Source organism: Rutidosis leptorrhynchoides, chromosome 3 (genome assembly GCF_046630445.1).
Source record: "Rutidosis leptorrhynchoides isolate AG116_Rl617_1_P2 chromosome 3, CSIRO_AGI_Rlap_v1, whole genome shotgun sequence".
Taxonomy (NCBI): Eukaryota; Viridiplantae; Streptophyta; class Magnoliopsida; order Asterales; family Asteraceae; genus Rutidosis; species Rutidosis leptorrhynchoides.
This window is the reverse complement of record NC_092335.1, coordinates 54823142-54845664: the sequence shown is the minus strand read 5'-3', so window position 1 is coordinate 54845664 and position 22523 is coordinate 54823142.

Sequence of the window (22523 nt, the reverse complement as noted above, 5' to 3'; positions counted from 1 at the left end):
TATATATATATATATATATATTTCATCAAAACTAATAGTACAAGTATTAATGTTAATATTAATAGTTATAACAAAAGTAATTATAACATTATTAATATAATATTTATGTTTTAACTTGTAATTACTTTTAATATTATGTAATCATACAATTACTATTTACTATTTAATATTTATACATTACAATATGTATACTAATAAATATGATAACAATCTATTTAATAATACTATTAATAATATTGCTTGATAATAATACTAGTAGTGATAATAGTATGAATGTAATAATTATATTTAACTTGTAATTATGTTTAATATATTACCACGTATTATATAATATTTACCAACTATATAATTTATTGAATTTTTAATATTTATTAATTATATATATTACAATATTACATATGTATAGGTTTTCGTATGTTTATTTATACATCGATGTTTGTGAATCGTCAGGGATAATCAAAGGTTTAAATAATTACATGAACAAAGTTCAAAAGTTTTTGAGACTCAACATTACAGACTTTGCTTATCGTGTCGAAACCATATAAGATTAAAGTTTAAATTTGGTTGGAAATTTCCGGGTCACTACAGTACCTACCCGTCAACGAAATTTCGTCCCGAAATTTGAGTGAGGTGGTCATGGCTAACAATAAAAATGTTTTCATTACGAATATGAGTTGATAAATAGATTTTTATCATCATTGAGTAATATGGATAAAATAATTTGATTAATCGAATAGCACGAGTGAAGCTATTCACAAAAGAATGAAATGAGAAACAAAGATTTGTTTTTAACTTTTGACGTAGTCAGGTTTGAATTCCGGAATTCAAGGGATTAAAAAGAAAATCTTGAAGATCTATAAGATTTGATTCTTCGGCGAATAAGGAGATTTAAAATCTCTATAATTAAATACGGTGATCTGCCTCGATTACTCTGTCTGATATTTCCACTATAAATTAAACTCTTTCGTTCCATTAGTTTTCACCACTCCTACACCTTCTTTCTCAGTTCATATACTCAAAAGATTATAGTAATGCTTAATCCAGTTCTAATCCTTATCCTTATCCTGACTATCGTATCTGTCATTCTTCTTTTGCAACTCTCACCGGATGAATCTGTTTTCTTCTACTTCGCCCTTGGGGTTATAGTGTTTTTAATTCTCCCGTGTCTTTATGTTGCGATAAACATTGATATACACGGTTTGTAATTTCCGTGTTGTTATTAGGCTTTATATTTTCTTTTATATTTCGGAGCTCCATGCGCTCTTGTTTTCTCTTCCCGACTCTAAGTCAAGCGAATAATGGTCCAGAATTCATATGTATGAAATTCTGAATGATCATAATATACTAAGCAGAAGATTTGTAATAGCACGATTTGATTGGTTAAATTACCAGAATTACAGAAGATAGAACTATCAAGAATATATTTTTCTTTGATATGTTCGGAGCTTAAATAGAATGAAAGAGTTATGTAACATGGCACATGATGACTTTAGAGTCTGTGAATCATCATGTTTCATTAGAAACTCAGCATGACTTACTGTAATATAATCACGTTGATCAAGTGTCATTATATTATACTAATTCATGCATCAGTTCTCAACATTACTTCAATAACATTCATATTTTAATCTCGAAAGTTTACAGAATGTAGAAACTAGCAGTTTCTATATGATATAACACTGATAGCACGAAGAGATTATTGATTTCAGATAATAATAATAAAAAATATCTTCAGAAATATGGAGGATATTTATAATGATAGATACGATGATATCTTGAAATTTTTAATATCGAAGGATGATAAAAACTATTGTCTGCAAGGGTTTAGAGTAAGGAGCAAGATATTCACTAAAGACTTTAGCAGACATTGAATCATTTAGATTCTTTGAAGTCAAACTTATTCTTTGTGATTTGTCCACGGCTTTCTTCATAGTTTCGCATAATCTGTTTTTCGGTACTAAATTTTCTATTGAATGTTTCCAATATAATGATACACAGGAAACACGAGGAGGTATATAATTTCGGACGAGAATATTTATGAAAATATCCTCAGAAATATCGAAGGTATTGATGAGGATATTTTTGGAATTTTTAAGTTCGATGGTTGATGGAGAAAGATTTTCCGCAAGATTTTAACATGACTTCGGAGCAAGATATTCTCTAAAGATTTCAATGGATCCAGAATTTTCTGGATTCTTTGAATATAGGGTATGGTCCTTGTATTTGTCCTTGGTCTCCTTCATGGTTAGCTCAATCCGTTTTTCAGTTCCAACTTTTCTGAGCTTTTCCAACATACTATTCTTTATCATTAAACTTCCGACGATTAAGGTCGTTTACGGTTGTCTACAGTTTCTGTTGCTTCATTCAGCTTTTTCAACATTCAGAATATTTATTCACAGACTGGGTGCTTTTCAGAATTTCAGAATGAAAGATCATAGTTTTAAGAGATAAATGTTATATGTATACATATAACTGTTGATGTAGAAACGTTGCGAGATTTAAAATACTGATTTGCTGATTCCCGGTAAGGCAATTGTTGTTACAAAACGAGGATGAGTATATGATAGGGTATTTATGAATAAATATAGTGATTTATCGAAGTGACTTATGCCAAAGAGTAGTGAAGTTGCTGGTACGTTTACTGTTAATGTGGTGGGATATAAACAGTTCCCTGGTAACGAAGGTGAAAAGACAACGTATGTATCAAGGTTATAATAAAGTTGTTTCAAACGAAAAGTCGAAGTTGACTTGCTGGAGCTGTGACAAAGTTGGCTATTTTGAAGAAGAACTGCAAAGTTATTTTTGGGTAATAATAACACTAAAGAAATTTGCACAGTTATGTGTTAAACGTTTACTCAGTTTCCGAGAGTTTTTCAAGTGCATTACTATATGCATCAATCTTTTCTTCCGTAGATGAAGTGCGGTTGGTTCATCCTATCGATTGAGGCGTTTTCAAGAATCATGAAAGGTTTGAACGCAGATTGTAATCGTCAAGATACAAATGAGGTTTAAGGTGAAATCAAGTGGCAAACTTGAAGACTTGTTTAGTTTCATATGTTATAATCAATATTTTAATTTATTTTAATTGTTTAATGTTATTAGTCCACAGTCGATAGTCCACAGTTGACAGTCCAATGATTCATATATATAGTTTAATATATAATATTCGAATTAATTAATACGTGTCATGACCCGTATACGTCTCAGACTCGATCACAACTCAAACTATATATATTATTGTAGAATCAACCTCAACCCTGTATAGAGAACTCGATCATTACTGCATATAGAGTGTCTATGGTGATTCCAAATAATATATATAGATGCGTCGATATGATATGTCAAAACCTTAAATACGTGTCCCGATATTTAAAGTGCGTAAAATAAATAACAGAAATTAAATGACGATAAATTAAATGCGTAAAGTAAATAACAGAAATTAAATAACGATAAATAAAATTGCGATAATTAAATTGCGATAAATAAACTGCGATAACTAAAATGTAATCAGTTAGCTAGGAACAGTTAGCGTGGATTCTTAACAAAATTTCAATTAGTTAATTTGTTTGTTTCTAACAACTTTTATTTTGTCCAATGTTTTCTTCATTATGCCACTTGTTGGATTGTGATAAATCAAAATCCAAATATGAAATTGAATAAAATAAAAAAAATAAATGGTTATTCTGCGATGAACGGATTTGTATCTCTGTAGATGTAAGTAGGATAGTAAATGGATGTTGAATCAGATTCGAAGAATGTACAGTATAACCTATTAAAGTGAAATCTAAATATTCCTCGGGTATTACCTACCCGTTAAAATATTTTCACCATTAGCAGTTTATACGAAAGAATTTTTAATTACAATCTTTATGAAAATATATTTATATATATACTTTCTTCAGATATAATCATGGATTTAATGAGTTAATATGATATTAAACTCATTTGATTTACGTTAGAATAAGAATATATAATCTCTAAAACATTAGAGATTACATATTCGCCATGTTGAACGAAGATAAATGATGCAGAACGTCATGTAGAACGATGATTATGCTCGGGGTACCGATTGTGATGTTGAGGCGTGTGTTGTTGTGGTTTGTGTTATTGCTCGTGGTACAGTTGATACAGTTGATGTTGTTGAAGCTGGTACATTTTGCACCATATTTTCCAAGGCTACAACTCGGGCGCGAAACTCATTGACTTTATTACTCCGGGATGTTTGTCGGTATGAACGAGCGAATGAATAAGGTTTTGAATCTGACTTATGATATAGTCGTGGCTAGATACTCTGGAAATGAGAGAGAAAATGGTGTTACCAACAGGTTCGCCGGTAAGCGCTTCAGGTTCTTCACCAAGAGTGCAGGTTGGTGAGTGGAAATGATCGCCTTCTTCTCGTCTCCATTGATTTAGTCGACTACGAAACCATCAGATGAATTGGGAATGGCTGATTGGTTGATTCATTCTTGTGATACTGCTTTCGGAACTTAAGTGAACTACATATCGGAATAGCTGTCGGAATCCGAGGGACTCGATCTAGTTGAGGGATTCATCTCGTACGATCAGATGAAGGATTTTAGATAAGAAATAGATTATAGGATGTAGATTAGTATTCTGCAATACATAATTTACATATACATATATAATACTAAAATCTCATAGGTTACGGAGGAATCTACGGAAGCTGTCAGGCAAAGATAACAATAACAGATACGCTAAGATATGAATTAGCGGATACGCTAAGATATGAATTTTGTATATACACTTTTCATGCAGTCAATGCAATAAGATGTGTCTAGACTAAGAATAATGAGCAGGTAATTTACTAAGGATAATAAGCAAATGATTTCCGACTAGAAATGATAAGCAAAACTTATGACATGCAGACACGGTCGAAGTCCAGACTCACTAATGCCTCCTAACGACTTATCAGTTAGACACATTAATGCAGACCTGGTTCGCTAAGACCTCTGCTCTGATACCAACTGTCAAGACCCGTCCTAATCCATCCGGACGAAGTCCATATCGATTATAAACGATTCCCAACAGTTGATTACATCGCGAGGTACTTGACCTCTATATGATACATTTTACAAACATTGCATTCGTTTTTAAAAGACAAACTTTCCTTTACATCGACAGTTGACAGACATGCATACCATCTCATAATATATCCATATATAATTGACTTAATAATAATCTTGATGAACGCGACGACTCGAATGCAACGTCTTTTGAAAAATGTCATGAATGACTCCAAGTAATATCTCTAAAATGAGCAAATGCACAGCGGAAGATTTCTTTCGTACCTGAGAATAAACATGCTTTCAAGTGTCAACCAAAAGGTTGGTGAGTTCATTAGTTTAACATAAATAATCATTTCATAATTTTAATAGACCACAAGATTTCATATTTCCATTTCTCATAAACATACGTCCCATACATAGAGACAAAAATCATTCATATGGATTGAACACCTGGTAACCGACATTCACAATATGCATATAAGAATATCCCCATCATTCCGAGATTCTCCTTCGGACATGATATAAATTTTGAAGTACTAAAGCATCCGGTACTTTGGATGGGGCTTGTTGGGCCCGATAGATCTATCTTTAGAGTTCGCGTCAATTAGGGTGTCTGTTCCCTAATTCTTAGATTACCAGACTATATAAAAAGGGGCATATTCGATTTCAATAATTCAACCATAGAATGTAGTTTCACGTACTTGTGTCTATTTCGTAAAACAGTTATAAAAACAGCGCATGTATTCTCAGTCCCAAAAAATATATATAAAAAGGGAGTAATGAAAACTCACAATACAGTATTTTGTAGTAAAAATACATATGACGATACTGAACAATGCAGGGTTGGCCTCGGATTCACGAACCTATATCATTTGTATATTTATTAGTATACATTTTCGTAATCAAACAATTTCATATATTATAACTTTATATATTATTTATTTAGTTTGTAAATATATTTGAAAATGATTATTTTTTATATAATTTTATATAACTATTATTCATTATTAAAAATAATAAAATTGTATATTAAGGTTTATATATGATAATTATATATATTTATATTTTAATGGATATCTTTTATATATAGCTTAATTTATATCTTTTTAATAATAAAAATATAGTGTTATATATTTTTATAAAAATCTATTAGTAGTAGTCCTGATAATGATAAAAATGATATTAATAATATTGATAGTAATAATAGTAATAATAATGATAATGTTAACTTTTGAAAACGATAATTGTAATAAGGATAATAACTTTACTACTAATGATAATTTACTAAGAATGATGTTTTTTTACTAATAAAGATAATCATAGTAATAATAATAATAATGATAACTTTAACAATAATACATATGTTAATGATAACAATAATAATACAGATAATTACCAAATGATACAAATACTAATAATAATGATAATAATTATAGTCATAATCCTAATAATAATCATAATACATATATTAGTAGTAAAAATGATAGAATTAATGATAACGGTATTAATAATACTAATAGTACTTACTGATATTATCATAACTAATATTCATAATAAAAATAATAATAGGTATAATACTTAATAATAATAATAATAATAATAATAATGATTGTAACTATAATCATAATATTAAGTGATACATAATACTTGTATAATAGTTATAATAATAATTACAATTTACAATCATAATAATAATAAAACTAATAATAATGATAATAATAAAAAAAATTTGAAGCTACCTTCATTGAAATTCAGTTAAAAAAAAAAACTGCCCCTCCAGGGACTCGAACCCGTGACCTCTCGCTACCCGCAAACATACTCAACCTTCTGATCCGTGGAGTTTTTCTGGTTGAAAACAGGTTCCATATAATTATAACCCATATCTGTTATGTCTCTCTTCTTCCTCATTTTTCATTCGATCGTGACCCATAAAAATTAACAGACATCAAAACTAATCGATCATGAGTTACTTAATTAATTTAAGATTTGAAATTGAAACAAAAACAATCATTTGTATTTGTCTTGAATTAATAAAATAAAAAAAATAAAAAATAAAAAAATAAAAATATAGCTGCTGCACAGCTTTTTAAATACCACGAAGAACACCAAATCCATTTTCGAATTTCAAACAGTTTTAGACAAATCTTATAACACAAAATAGTTTCCAAATGGTTCGTATAATCTTTATGTACACTCAATTGAAACAATAACATCATATTGACTTCGAATTTTACCAAGAACAATCCATTTGACTTTTTATGATAAAAGTTTGACTCAAAAATTACAACTCGGTAAGAAGAATTGGAACCTGAGGTTTTGAAGAAAGTTTGAGTGATTGATTCCAAAAACAATTGCATTTCTACTTTTTGAAATTGAATTCGATTTCGTGATATGGTGAATTGAGTTCAAAACAGGGGACGGTTCACTCGTTATATATATATATATATATATATATATATATATATATATATATATATATATATATATATATATATTTTTTTTTTTTTTACAAAGTGCAACGAGTTTATAGAATGTAAAGGAAACAGATTGTTGCTGTATATGAATCGATTTGTAATTGTATTATAGTTAGTCAAGATATCGATGTATAACCATTTGTAGACATAAAGTACCTAAATATTCAATCAGAGAAATAAAAAGATTTTATGATCAGATATAGGTGACAACAGGATTTGACATCAGTTTGTTTGTAGTGATTAACAACGAATCTGGAACAGGAAAGGGATTAACAGATAGCAGGAAAAAAATGGAACGATTGTGACATGAATCGATTTGTTTACTGTCCTTGTAATTATATATATATATATATATATATATATATATATATATATATATATATATATATATATATATATATATATATATACATATATATATATATATATATAAATATATATTTTTTTTATTAATAAATAAATAATATATTAATAATAATATTATTATTAATAATAATTTTTATTAATGATACATAATAATAATACTATTTATAATAACATAATAATAAATCTATTAATAATAATTATCCTAATAATAACAATTTTAAGAATAATAACGTTAATGGTTATAACAAATGTTCATAATGATATTATTATTAATAATATTAATAAGTTGTATTATTTTTATGATAATAATAATGATTATATTAGTATATGATATTAATGTTTCTTGATAATTTAAATGATAATATTACTAATTTTAATGATGTTAAAGTTAGTAACAATACTGAAGATATAATAAATTACATGCTTCGATGGTAACATTAATATTACTTGTACTTATCAAATTTCATATATATATATATATATATATATATATATATATATATATATATATATATATATATATATATTTCATCAAAATTAATAGTACAAGTATTAATGTTAATATTAATAGTTATAACAAAAGTAATTATAACATTATTAATATAATATTTATGTTTTAACTTGTAATTACTTTTAATATTATGTAATCATACAATTACTATTTACTATTTAATATTTATACATTACAATATGTATACTAATAAATATGATAACAATCTATTTAATAATACTATTAATAATATTGCTTGATAATAATACTAGTAGTGATAATAGTATGAATGTAATAATTATATTTAACTTGTAATTATGTTTAATATATTACCACGTATTATATAATATTTACCAACTATATAATTTATTGAATTTTTAATATTTATTAATTATAGATATGACAATATTACATATGTATAGGTTTTCGTATATTTATTTATACATCGATGTTCGTGAATCGTCAGGGATAATCAAAGGTTTAAATAATTACATGAACAAAGTTTAAAAGTTTTTGAGACTCAACATTACAGACTTTGCTTATCGTGTCGAAACCATATAAGATTAAAGTTTAAATTTGGTTGGAAATTTCCGGGTCACTACAAAAATAGGCCCAAGAATTCCTTTTGAACTTCCCTTGGCCAAAATTCTTTTCTTAGGGGAGTCCATTACTTAGTTTTTCTAGCCCACTTGTGGAATTGGACCTATATAAGGAAACCTAGCCCTAATTATTCATTAAACAAATAAGCTGCATATTATTTCCTTCCTCCTACCTAAAGCCACGAATTTAGGCAGTCCCAAACCCCTAAAAAAGTCAACATCTTCATCCTCATCAATCACCATCGAAAATTGCTTGTTTGTTTGAATCTTCAACACGAAAGTGCTTCCTTTGATCATCCTCTACACGCTAGTACTAATTGATTTATTTTTTAAGGTATAAACACTAACCCTAATCTTATTAGATCTGATTTTAATCAATTACATAGTGTATAAGAGTCCAGTGCTCAATTAATTGCGATTAAAGTTGTCGTTAGTCGTTAATTTGCTCGATTGTTGTCTTTGTTATGAAAACCGAATTTGATTGTATTGAATCTGATTAAATGAGTTTATGTACTGATCTTATAATGTTTTTAGATGACTAGATTTTGAAAAGATATTAATTTTAGACTCTGATTTTGCATGATTTCGTTATCGTATGCTCAAGATATGCTTAATCGAAGTCTTCGTTAGGGTTTGCATGATATACGAATTTTCTGAGTTGCATGCTTTGTGTTTTGGTTTATATAAAGTGTACTACTGTATTCCTTGTGAAAAGTTATGGTTTTAGATGTACTACTGTGTTTTGGTTTTAGATGACTTTGATCTTCTGGAATATGTTATTTCAAAGTTACATGTTTCATTTGTATGCAAATTTGAAAGAACATGAATTGCCATGAGATATATGCTCGTCTAAGTAATGTGTCCGGTTGATGATTAAAAACTGATGAGTCTGTAAAGATTTGCAAAACTGTACAAATTGGCTAAAGAAAAGTTTCTAATTATTTTATAAATAAAACTTTGGGATGTTTTGAGATGACTCCAATTGGCTGTTTATCAAAATCTATTTTCTATATTTTATGAAAAATGTTTAAAACTGACGCGCGGGCAGAAATTTCTGTAATGAACTATGATTAGACCCTTTCTGATATTGGACTTTCATTTATCGTATGAGGCTTTGGCCAAAATTTTGGAATATATTTTAAGTGTAGTTATGATCTGGAGTTGTTCATGATTTAATGATTTATGTGCTATGAGCTATAGTTGGAACTTTCTACGACGTACAAATTTCTAAGACATGCTTTAAGGTGCAAAAGTGCAATATGCTTAATTATGACTTGTAAAGTGATACTTGACCTAGGTTTGACTTATTGAACATGTTTGTATGACCTACTGAGATGTTTGATTTTAGTTGGCCACTTTGACCGAGTTGACTTTAGGGTTGACTTTGGTTGACTTTTGTTGACTTGCTTGGATTAGTTGACTTTTACTTGCTTGTTGAGTCAATCTGAGCACTAGGACTTTGCGTACACTATGGGTTGACATAGTATGACCTATATGTGTATACTTAAGATGACTTACATGATTAGTTTGCATTGTTCTGTCGAGAGTGTTCGACTACAATACGTTTTGCTAAGATATTTCAAGTGCTTTTGCTAAGGTGAGTCTACAGTCCCTACTACGTTTCACAGGGATGAGATGTATGCTTTTTACAAATGTTTTACGTGTTTGGCACGAGTAACTTACCAAGAATATACATATGAGTTCAGATCAAAAATCCCTTAGTTTGATTATATTAGTTACTTTGTAAGCTCGACTTTATAGGGACGGTACCGTTAGGTTTGACAAACCTCACCGCAACGTTAAACAGGTGATTATATAGTTGTTAATCGTACACTTGATCGGTGTATCGCCAGTATAGGGTAAACTAAAGACGTGTGCTCGGCTCACGCAAAGGTTAAAGCTTTATAATCAAGTGCTCATGATAAGTGTATATTATTACGAAGCTTTTCAGAAATCTCGTGGCCTAACTTACGATGAATGTTACTTGAACTTGATGTTTACAAACTTGAACTAGACATGTTAATGTCTATAAACAGATGAAACGAAAAGAACTTTTTGATGTTACTCACAGTTGAAACTTGATGTAACGACCCGGATTTTTCGGCTAATATATAGAAGATTAATATTTACATAATTAAGGTTTCCAACATGTTAGGCAATCAAATTTATTAAGACTTGGTTATTTGGAATGAATTTTATACAAACGTTTGGCCACCCAGTCTGTCTGACGATTCACGAACGTCATATATCGTAATAATTAATTAAATGAATATATATTTGGATATGTATATTTATGACATGTTAAAATGATATTTAGGTATCTCATTAAATATATTAACAAAGAGTTATATATATAAAGTGAGACTACTAACTTAAAGACTTCAAGACTATATACATATATATAACGATTAACGTTGTAGTAACTTCTAAATTAAAATATATGTATATGTATTGTATTAATATGTATTAATACACTTATGAAGGACTTAAACATATATACTAACATACTTATACTCAACAAAGATAGCTATTGATGTGAGCGAGGTGTACTAGGAAATAGTATAATTTTTATTACGAAATACTATTAAATACAATACAATTTTACACAAGATATTTATTTATTTATAGAATGGATATACCTAAACCTTGCTACAACACTTATAGGCAGTGTACCTAATCGTACAGTAGTGTAATTTTTAGTAAGTCCGGTTCGTCCACAGGGAACTCTTAAACAAGCTTAACGCTATATTAGTTTTAACTTATAAAAATATAAATACATATATAAGTAATATTATTATTATAAAAAGGGGGTTTTTACCGTTTAATGACTGGTTTGTCGATTTTAAAACTTAAGTCGCAGTTAAAACCTAATGTAAAATATTAAAAATAAATACAACTTAATTTAAAGCGTAAAGTAAATAACGATAATGAAATTGTGATAAATAAAAGTGCGATAAAATAAAATTGCGATAATTAAAGAGTACGATAATTAAAAGTGCAATTAAATATAAAGACAATAAATAAAAGTGCGATAATTAGAAGTGCAATTAAATATGAAAATAAAGGAATTATGCTTATTTAAACTTCCGTAATCATGATGTTTGACGTGTTATTTTTAGTTTATTCCCATGGGTTAATTGTCCTTTGTCCTGGATTATTCGATATGTCCATACGGATTTGTTCATAATAGTCCATCAGTCATAATCATAAAGTGCGAAAGTCTTCGTCAAATTATTCTTATTCTCGAAGTCAAATATTCCAACTAATTGGGGATTCGAATTGTAACAAGGTCTTAATACTTTGTTTAATGAATACACCAGGTTATCGACTGTGTGTAAACCAAAGTTTTACTACTTTGTTAACAATTACACCAATTACCCTTGAATGTAATCCACCCCTGTTTCAACAAGTCTATTAATTATTAATCCAGTTCCGTGTCCGGTAAAATGAACAATTATTGATATTTATAGATATCCCGCCCACCGTGCCCAGTCAAGCGTATATGGTTATATATAAATACGTCAAATTATAAGTCTATATATTAAATTAACGAGGTTTCATTTAGTTAATATAAAGCCCATTAATAGCCCATAGTCTAATTTCCACAAGTGTCGTTCTTTTGTCCAAACCCCAATTATGGTACAAAGCCCAATTACCCAATTTTAATATTTTTAGCCCAACATCATGATTATTTCGGCATTAAATAAGCATAATAATAACTTAGCTACAAGATATTAAATTAAAAATAACATTAACCATAACTTACAGTGATTAAAAATAGCGTAGCGTTACACGGACAGAATTTCAACTTACACCCTTACAACATTCGCTAACATACCCTTATTATTAGAAATTAAAATTAAAATTAAAATTAAAATATAAATATATATATGTACGTTTATAGATAGAGAGATAGGATAGAAAAGATGTAAAATTCGTGCAGAATTCGATGGCTTTTATAGGCTCACGTTGCACTGTAGAGTTTCGCGAGTGCTGTAGTTTCCTTCACAAAAGTACCGCGAGTGCGGATCTATGGATTCCAGCTCATCTCTTGATTTAAACGTTTGCTGCTGTATTTTTTAATATATATATATATATATATATAATATATATATAATTTATATAATTATATATATATTATATTATATTCTTGTGCATGGTTGACTTGTAATTTTTAGTCCGTTGCGTTGAGCGTTGAGAGTTGACTCCGGTCCCGGTTCCGGATTTTCGAACGTCCTTGCGTACAATTTAATATCTTGTATTTTGCGTTTCACGTCTTGTACTCTTGTAATTTCGAGACGTTTCTCATCAATAATTTGAACCACTTTGATTGTACTTTGTGCTTCTGAGCTTTTTGGTCGTTTGCGTCTTCAATTCGTCGAATCTGTCTTTTGTCTTCACCTTTTATTATTTAAACGAGTATTACTTGTAAATAGAACAATTGCAACTAAAAACTTGTCTTTCTTGAGGGATAATGCTATGAAATATATGTTTATTTTTAGCATTATCAGCTATACTCATTTTTCTCATTCAATTTTATCAAGAATTCTACTCGTATTCATTCGGTATTTATACCCGTATAATACCCAGCTTCTATACGTATTTACTATGGGTATATACATACAAAATCATTGATCTTAGCAGCCCTCAATCAGTTATGAGATATGTATAAAGATGATGTAGACTTGTGGGAACCATGGCTTAGAAACTAGTATGCCTAAATGCATAAAATTACAAACCATGGAGCCATGTTGTTGTCCCCATTTTGATGCCAACATGTAGGATAAATAACCATCTATTTCATTCCAATTAACCACATCATTTTACTCTCTAAAAAAATACTCAAACACTCTCTCAAACCTCCATTCAATTCAGCAAGTATTGGTCTCATAATCCAAGTTATAATCATCATAACAAAGCTTGATCAAGAACACTTCAAGAATTGCAAGCCATCAAGGGTATCTTTGAACTCAAGATATTCTCTTTATTTCTCCATCAACTTTACTCATTTGATTTGAGGTAGTAATCTTATTCATAATCTTATTCGATTCGTATTCATATAGCTATCTTATTTTGAGTTATAACTAATAACAACAAGAACATAGTTTAGATTATTTCTAAACTTGTTTGTAAATAAACTTAATCCTTCTAACTTGACTTTTAAAATACTTCAACACATGTATTATGATAGTATGTCAAGCTAACATAAGGATATAAAACTTGTAAACACGAAGAACACCTTAAAATCGAATATACGCCGTCTTAGTCGAACGGGGGCTATTTTGGGTTTAATTTTAAAAAACTATCTTAAACTTTGAATTAAAAGATTTCCTCTGGTGAAAAATCTTATTTTATATGGATATGAAATATATCCAAAATCCATGGTTAAACTCTAAGTGGAAGTATGTTTTTAAAAAGGGTCATCAAGATGTCGTTCTTACGACGGATATGACTATCTTCTCTTATTTGACACCTAAGCTGTATTTTCAACTATAAACCTATAATTTTTCTGTTAAGATTAATAATGTTGAGTTCTATACGAAACCATGGCAACTCGAATCACTCAAAACGGATTTGTAACGAAGAAATTATGGGTAAAACAAAATTGGATATTTTTCTTTATTTTTAGCTACGGACATGATTAATAAAAATGGATGCTAACCTTATCCTAGCTAACTTACCTTGTATCCTACATGTATTTATACATGTCTTGTTCCCGAACTTATGAAAATACAATTTATAATAGTCGTGATTAAGTTATACGAAAATATATTATAGTCTTAATAAAGATCGTAAGGCACCATATATATATATATATATATATATATATATATATATATATATATATATATATATATATATATATGACTTGATCACCGTGGATTCGTATACAAAGTTTTGACATATCATTTTGACTTCTTCTATATATATTATTGGAACGAACTATTAGATACCATTGGCAGTAATCTCGAGTTAGCTGTGGGTCGAAGTGGATTCCAAAATATTATATACTTTGAGTTGTGATCGAGCCTGAGACATGTATACAATGGGTTGCGGATTGCTTCAGACAATATACATATTATGTGTCTTAATATATTAAGACAATATATTATAGTGTCAGTGAATTCTAACACAATATACGCATTTATATTTATATATATATATTTATACTGTTGGACTATTGGACTACGAACGTTGGACTACTAATAATGGACAATTAAAATTATCACAAGTATCATAAGTATGGAATATTAATTATATATATATATACCTTGACACAAGAATATTAATATTAGGTTCGTGAATTTGTCAAAAGGCCAAGTCTTATCACCATCTATTCGGAAATCATCACAAGTGAGTTATAGTCCCATTTTTACTATCTAAATTATTTTGGGATGAGAATAAATGCAAAATTTATAAATGTTTTATAAAATAAGCACAAGTTCATGGAACTACATTCTACGATTGTTTTGTTATACCGGATATCTGTACTTATTATTATTATGCTTGGTAACCTAAGAATTAGTGAAAAACACTAATTGACGCGAATCCTAAAGGTAGATCTATGGGCACCAACCACCCTCATTTTCGAATAGTGGAAATGCTTTAGTACTTCGAAGGGTTCTTGTTATACATTTAAATAGTAGAATGTATGATGCCAGATATCTTAAGCGCTCTATGTTAAGGTCGGTTACCAGGCGACTCATCGTATGAATGATTTTTGCAGTTGTAATGATCCTGCGCATTAAATTAAATGAAATCTTGTGGCTTATTAAATGTTATGATTATTATATAGAAATTAAACCTATGACTCACCAACATTTTTGTTGACGTTTTAAGCATGTTTATTCTCAGGTGAATATTAAAAATGCTTCCGCTGTCGTATGCCAACCCAAGGTCAAGATTTGGAGTTGGCATAATTGTTTATATTGTTTAAACTTGCATTCGGAGTATTTGTTGTAATATATTTGATCATATTGTAATGAGTTGTGTAAAAACTTAATTATTTGAGGAGATTGTCTTTGATAGACAATCTAAATTATGTCATTAAGACATTTATTCAATAATAAAGGTTATGGTTGTTTTTAAAAACGAATGCAAGATTTGAAAAACATCTCATATAGAGGTCAAAACCTCGCAAAGAAACCAATTAATATGAAATGTTTATAATTAATATGAACGGGGCATTTCAGTTGGTATCCGAGCGTTGGTCTTATAGAATCAGAAAATTTTTCATTAGTGTGTCTAACTGATTTTTGATGCATTAGTGAGTCTGGACTTCGACCGTAATTATTTTAAAAATGATTGCTTAATATAATTGTTGGAAACATAAGATTATTAACATATAAATATTATAAGATATATCATTCTCTTAACGTGCCTGCTATTATGTGATAGATGACTTCATCCGATCATATAAGCATCTCTAATGATTCAGATTTCATTTCTTATCAAGTGATTCGGAGGCTGAGTCAAAGCATACGACTTATGAACCAACGTAAAAGTTAACTTTTGGTGTTACCATTAAAGTGAAAAATTGTTGGGAAAATTGGGAAGATTCACAATTGCCAGTAGAGGTTCCAGAAGAGGATCCAGAAGAAGATCCCGAAGAGGAACCCGAAGAAGAGGATCCTGAAGAAGTTGTGGAAATTACCGAACCACAACGTGATTTGGGAAAATCTTTGGCTGTTATACCCGATCCCAAACCCGATGAACCTATTATGACCCAAAATGTTTGTGATCATCCACCTGAACCACCTAAGAGTCCAGTTTATAAAATGACCGCTCGTATAACGACTGTTGGTTTTGCTCCCAAACAATTAGCCGAAAGAACCAATTGGGAGGAATTGGAAAAAGAACTATCCAAACGAAAATCTAAACGTTTGGCCGAGAAAGAAACAACGTCAACATCTAAGAAATCTCGCCGTTCTTGAACCATCGGCAGCTATCCTATATTCCATGCATTGTATAATATGTATTATATTGTGTGTTTAAGTTTGTAAGAAAATCCGCAATGTAATTTTCCTTATGATTGTATAATAATAAGAATAAGCATGGAAGGTTTATTATTATTATTACAGCTTATTATTACGTAGTAACGTAATAACTTACCATAGTTTTTCATATTAGAATTTTAGTAGTTAATTTGTGTGTTAGCTGCTAAGTATGAACATTATTATAGTTATAAAATGCTAATATGAAGAAAAGGCTTTTATAATAATAAGTTCATATTAAGCTACAAAATAATTTTTGGCTACTTCTAAAATTCTATATGATTAACTCAGTCGGCTATTTTTAAAGGAAATGGCTCCTCCAGCTACTAGACAACAACAATTGAACATAGAAGAACTTCAAGCTTTCGCTACAAATATGGCTGCAGTGGTGAATGCAATGAACAACAATAACCAATCGGGTTCCAGCAGTGGAGGAAACAATGGCAATCGGGTAGGATGTTCCTACAAAGCTTTTATGGCCTGCAAACCCAATGAGTTTGAAGGAACTGAAGGACCCGTTTGTAATGACCCGCACTTTTTCGATCATTCTATACTTATAAGATTAATATTTACATAAATTAAACCTTACCAACATGATAAGCAATCCAAATTGTTGAGAATTATGTTTTTGAAATGAGTTTTACACAACGATTGACCGTCTAGTTTGACCGATGATATCACGAACTATATAACATATGATAATTATACGTTTGTGTATATATATGTATATATACATATTTAACATGATCTAAGAATGTTGTAATATCTCATTTTGTATTAATAACAATAAGTTATAAGTATATTTTGAAACTACTAACTTAAGTTTTCAAAACGATAATCATACGTAACGTTATTTGACATAAATACTTATGACCTATAATGTTTATACATATATCGTATATGTAATGTATTTAATCACTTTTTAAGGACTTAAATACATAAAACAATATAAGTGTATTCACAAAAGATAGCTATATTTGAATTCTCATTCCATTTTTCACAAGATTTCTATACGTATATCTAGAGTATATGTACTCGCATCATACCTAGCTTCTATACGTATTTACTATTAGTATATACACATCAAATCACCACCTAACTAGCCATTATTACTGCCCTAGATGAGAGGTAATTAGAATTTGGAAGTTTGTTGACTAATTTCACAAAATAACAACTTGAAAATCTTGTCCATGTTTCCCATGAAAAACGTTTTTTTTAAGGCTTTATATACTCCATCCATTTTCAATCTTTACTACCTCATTTTCTCTAAACAAAACACAATATTAAGAACCTTAAGTGTTCATCATAATCCCAGCAAGATACCATGAATATCTAGCTTCAAAAACATCACTTAATCACCATAATAAAACTCTTACAACAACACTTCAAGAAATCCTTCCAAGAACACAAACTTACTTCCAATCTTTCATCCAATTCCATCACCCTTTTGGTTCTAGCTTTTTACTCCTCTTTTACAGCAACCTTGTCCAAGGAACTTGAGGTAGTAACTATGTTCATAACCTTATTCGATTCATATATATATAGCTATCTTATTTTGTGGTATAAAATTTTAACAACAAGAACATAGTTTGAATGTTTTCAAACTTGTTTGCAAACTAAATAGATCCTTCTAACTTAATTTTTAAAATACTTCAAGACCTGTAATATAACATAAATATATGCTAATTTAACAAGGTATAACTTGGTTTTTCAAAGAACACCTTAAAAACTGAATTTACGACGTCGGAGTGTAACCGGGGGCTGTTTTGGGTTGGATAATTAAAAACCATCTTGAACTTTGAATTGGAGGTTTATATTCTGGAAAAATGATATTTCTTATGAATATGTTAACACATAAAAATTTCATGATTTAATTCAAAGTATAAGTATTTTTAGAAAAATGGTCATTAAATGATATTTTTGTAACAAAAATGATTAACTTCATAAGTTTCACTAAAGTTTGACCTATGACCTGTGATTTCGAATACAAACTAAGGTATTTACAGTTCATATTCTTAAAGAGGGACTCGATCCAAGGAAGTGGCAAGTTGAACCAACGAAAACGGAGTTGTAACGAAGAAACTATGACCAAAACGAGATCGGGTATCTAAGACTAGTTTAGCTACGAAAATAATTGGAGAAAATTAAATAAATCACATATTTTTAAAATAACATGATATTTCATATATATGTACTCATAATTTAATTTTATATGGTTCAGGATCACCCGTAAACAATACGAGAAGATTAATCATAAGATTCCCATGATTGTACGCAACACGTCATTTGACAACACCGGTACTTTATGTACGCAACACGTCATTTGACAACACCGGTACCGTGGGTCAAGATTAATCTCGACCAATACATATACGATGGGGGTTTTATTTATTTCGTTGGGGGTTTATTAAACATCTAAAAATGAACCATTTAAAATTAAATTACTAACATCGGACTGCTAACTACGGACTAAGGAATTATTAAAAGTATTAAAAATATTATAAGTATATATATGTGACGATTGTTTAAAAAGAAAAGGTATTGATATATTATATATGGATAGGTTCGTGATATCAATCGGAGACCAAGTCAAAATTACATATCTTCAAGACGAAAGTGAGTATATAGTCCCACTTTTAAACTCTAAGTATTTCGGGACGAGAATACATGTATTTTATGTTTTACGTTATGGACACAAGTAACTGAAAAATATATTCTACGTTGAGTTGTACCACTGGCATACTTCCCTGTAGCTTGGTAACTGTTATTTACAGCGGTATTGTAAACGCGAATCCTGTTGATAGATCTATCGGGCCTGACAACCCCAACCGGACTGGACGACCAGTATTCAACGGTTGCACAGTACTTCGTTTTGTGACTACACTTGGTACGGTGTAGTAAGATTTCATAATAAAGGGAATATGCGACGTGATTAAATGTTAAGTATGGTTACCAAGTGCTCAACCACTTAGAATATTTTTATTAAAATGTTTATATATGAAATCTTGTGGTCTATATTTATATCGCTGCCGGCATTAAACCTATATCTCACCAACTTTATGTTGACGTTTTAAACATGTCTATTCTCAGGTGATAATTAGAAGTTTCCGCTGCAACATGTTGAATTTAAACAAGATCTTGAGTATGCATATTTGTGTCAAAAATAAAACTGCATATCGGAGGATTTGTAATGTAAAATATGCTAGAAATCGTATTGTTATCATCACATGTAAAGTTTGTAAGTCTAAGATTATCGCTAAACGATAATCATCTTTATTTTGTCTAAAGCTTGTATCAAAATAAGAATTATGGTTTGTAATGTAAAATATATGCAGTTGTTCTTTTAAAAATGTCGCATATAGAGGTCAATACCTCGCAATGAAATCATACGTTATCTAACACGTTCTTATGGTTAAGGACGGGTTATGACATGTGGTATCAGAGCGGTGGTCTTAGCGAACCAGGTTTGCATTAGTGTGTCTAACCGATAAGTCGTTAGGATACATTAGTAAGTCTGGACTTTGACCGGGTCTGATTTAAAAACCATTGCTTATCATTGTTGGTTAAAATTTATATGTAAATATTATGTAGTACTAATGGGTTAGTTGTTGTATGATAGATGTCGGGCTCAAAACTTGTTATCACATTCAGCGACTCCGAACCAGAATCTTCAGATGGTGTTCCAGTCATTAACCTATCCGATGACGAAAATGATATCTTTGGGGAAGACTCACAAATTCCGGATGAACCAACTATAGAGAACCCGGAAAGTGAACCCGAGGAGGAAAGTGAACCCGAGGAGGAAAGTGAACCCGAGGAGGAAAGTGAACCCGAGGAAGAAATACAGGAAATTACAAAAGACGAGTTCGAACTAGGAAAGAAACGAAAGGCTAATGAATTAGAAAATTCAAATCCCGAGTTTAGTGAGAATGATGTGGCACCAACTCCACTAGACACTACCACCCCTATTCCCGCTATTCCTATTCGTTCTATCCCGGCATCCAGTTCTTCAGCCCCACAGCCAAAATATAGGCAGACAGCCAGGATAAGCGTTAAGCGATTCTTTGAACCTAAACGTCCTAGAAAATAGACCAAACGATGCGCTGCCGTATTAAACCATGGGATCACATAATGTTTTGTATAATATTATTAGTGTGGTTTGCTTAATGTTGGATGTAAGATAAGCATATGTAAAATAGTGAAGTGTGAAATGCAATAATTTTCCATGGTTAAGTATTACTTAGATGGTAGTAATTGATTCTGTACTAAGCTATTAAGTATGGACATTAACGGGTAGGTACTACCCTAGTTATAATTATAAAACGCTAATAAGAAGAAAAGGCTTTTATAATAATACCTGGTTCATATTATTAATAAGCTATAATGTACTGTAAATATACACTACATCTATAATATTCCATGTGAATAATTATTTTCTTTTCATTCTTATAGAAGAATATGGCGCGATTGAACCGAATGACGGAACAAGAAATCCAGGAACTCATCAATCAGCGAGTGAACGACAGAATGTTATGGGTCGAGGCTGCAAGAGGTGCTGCAATTAACCCAAATCCTCGTGTAGGATGCACCTACAAAACTTTTCAAGCTTGCAAGCCATCATCATTCAGTGGAACAGAAGGACCGATCGGTTTAACCCGGTGGATAGAAAAGATGGAGACTGTGTTTAAAATAAGTGGTTGTGTTGAAAAGGACATGACCAAGTATGCATCGTGCACTTTACAAGATAGTGCACTCACGTGGTGGAAAAATTATGTGAAGGCTGTAGGAGGAGATGTAGCTTATGATACTCCTTGGGAAGAATTCAAAACAATGTTAATCAACGAGTATTGTCCAAGGAACGAGGTTAGGAAGTTGGAAGATGAATTACGAAGCCTGAAGGTTGTTGGTACTGAAATCACCAACTACAATCAGCGATTCATGGAATTAGTTTTGCTATGTCCTGAATTGGTTCCAACCGAAGAACGGAAGATTGAAATGTACAAAGATGGTTTGCCCAAAAAGGTCAAGGCAAATGTTACAGCATCGAAACCTAAGACAATTCATGAAGCTATAACCATGGCAAACGAGCTAATGGATCAGGTCATCATGGATAAGAAAGTATCCAATACTGATGTGAAGGTATCAGGTAACAAAAGAAAGTGGAATGGAAATTATGATCGAGGTAACCAACAACAATCTTTTAAGAAACAAGAAATCACGCAAGGTGCGGGTAGTGGTTTAAGCTTTGGTTATAAAGGACAAAATCCTTTATGCAACCGATGCCACAAACATCACTCTGGTTACTGTAATGTGGTATGCAACAAATGTAATCGAAAGGGTCATCTTGCTGAAGATTGTAGGGCTCTCGTTACAAATACAAATGGTACCAAGACTCCTGCCACCAATGCAAATAGAACTGCTTTGGCTACCGTTACTTGTTTTGGGTGTGGAAAACAAGGTCACTATAAGAGCCAGTGCCCGAATCCAGAGAAGAATGTCGGACCTGCACGTGGGAGAGCATTTATTATTAATGCTAGAGAGGCACGTGAAGACCCGGAGCTTGTTACGGGTAC